Source organism: Egretta garzetta, unplaced genomic scaffold, assembly GCF_000687185.1.
Source record: "Egretta garzetta isolate BGI_Z169 unplaced genomic scaffold, ASM68718v1 scaffold260, whole genome shotgun sequence".
Taxonomy (NCBI): domain Eukaryota; kingdom Metazoa; phylum Chordata; class Aves; order Pelecaniformes; family Ardeidae; genus Egretta; species Egretta garzetta.
In genome coordinates this window covers 2,347,432-2,348,732 of record NW_009258662.1, presented here as the reverse complement: position 1 = coordinate 2,348,732, position 1,301 = coordinate 2,347,432, and the positions used below count along the sequence as shown (strand labels likewise).

The 1,301-nt window shown below is 60.2% G+C and overlaps 1 non-coding gene across 1 annotated transcript; it reads right to left on the bottom strand.

Annotated features, from left to right (window-relative positions):
• Positions 1 to 285: 285 nt before the first annotated feature.
• LOC104134816 lies at positions 286 to 1,286 on the bottom strand. Its single transcript, XR_004843275.1, has 3 exons — positions 1,205 to 1,286; positions 460 to 521; positions 286 to 356 (listed from the first exon to the last, which is right to left on the bottom strand). It is a non-coding gene; the product is annotated as an uncharacterized LOC104134816 (transcript).
• Positions 1,287 to 1,301: the final 15 nt, after the last annotated feature.

The window sequence follows — 1,301 nt, the reverse complement described above, 5'->3', positions numbered from 1 at the left end:
CCCCAAAAAGCAGCTCCTGCCCCTCTGGAGCATCCACAGCGCTTGGGCGCCCCTTGAGCAACAGCAAGGGTGGTGCCTGCTGGGCAAGCCAGGCCGTCCCCACCAGCAGAGATGGCAAGGTCGATGATCTTCACTTTTTTTTTTTTTTCTTCCTGTGTCTGTTCTTCCTTAAATCCTGCTGCTGCTGCTGCTGCTCTGAAATTTGGCCCTGGCCCAGCTCCCGAACGTTTGAAGGCCGCGATCATCATCATGGAGCCGGCCAGGGTGATGATGGTGATGATCAGGGGCGTGCTGAACTCATCGTTGATTATCATCTCCCTCTCCATTTTGTCGTAGGTGATGTTGGCGATGCCGAGCTGCCACGAGAGAGATGGGTCAGGCCCTGCAGAGGGCTCCCCACGCCACCCACCTCGGGGGACATCCACGGGGAAGCTGTGCTGTGCCCAGGGACCTGCTTACCTGCTCTAACTTGTCCTCCTTCTCCTTCAGCTCCTCCAGGACTCGCTCAGGGTCCAAGGGCACTGGGGGAATAAAGAGGCTGCAATGAGCACAAGGGGGGAAGGGGGCAGCACCACCCCCTGGGGGCTGTAACTGGCTACTCCAGGTCACGCTGGAGCGGTGCAGAATTGGTCCCCAGGGCCTCGCTGCCCTGCCTGGGGTCAGGTGCTGGAGGCTGGACCCCCCACCCATTCCCCTTTCCTGAGGACAAGGAGGAGGACGGAGCTTGGTCCTTCTTCACCCTGGTGCTAGGGCAGCGTGATGCCTCCATCCTTCCAGCACCCTGGTGCTAAAGCAATGTTTGGGCACCCCCAGGTGCTGGATTTCTGAGCTGGATTTCCCCAGAGGGCTCTGACGTGGGCAAGAAACTCCCCTCTGTGGTCCCTTGGGGGGAAGGATTTGAACAGGCCACTGGATTTTAACCACTTGGGAGGAATTTTTCTTTCTGGAGACCCGTCCCTGCCTTGACTTATCACAGGTGGGAGAGGGATCTGGTGCATTCATTGGGGAGCAAAGCTTATTTCTGGAGTCACTGTCCTTCCACTGATCCACTGCGATGGGGCAGCCCAAGGAAAGGAGCCCCTTGGCCAAGCTCTGGCAGACCCCAGGGCTCTGCCCAAGCCTCAGGCTGCATCCCCACGCCAGGGTCTCCCGATGCTGGTCCCATCCTGTCCCGCTCTGGGTGGGATGGTGGGGCCATACTCACTGTGCACGACCGCCCGCACGGCCCAGTGCTGGGAGCGGGGCTCGTGGGAGGTCAGCGTCACTGCGCACGTTTCCCTGCTGGCGTTGAAAGCGCGCTG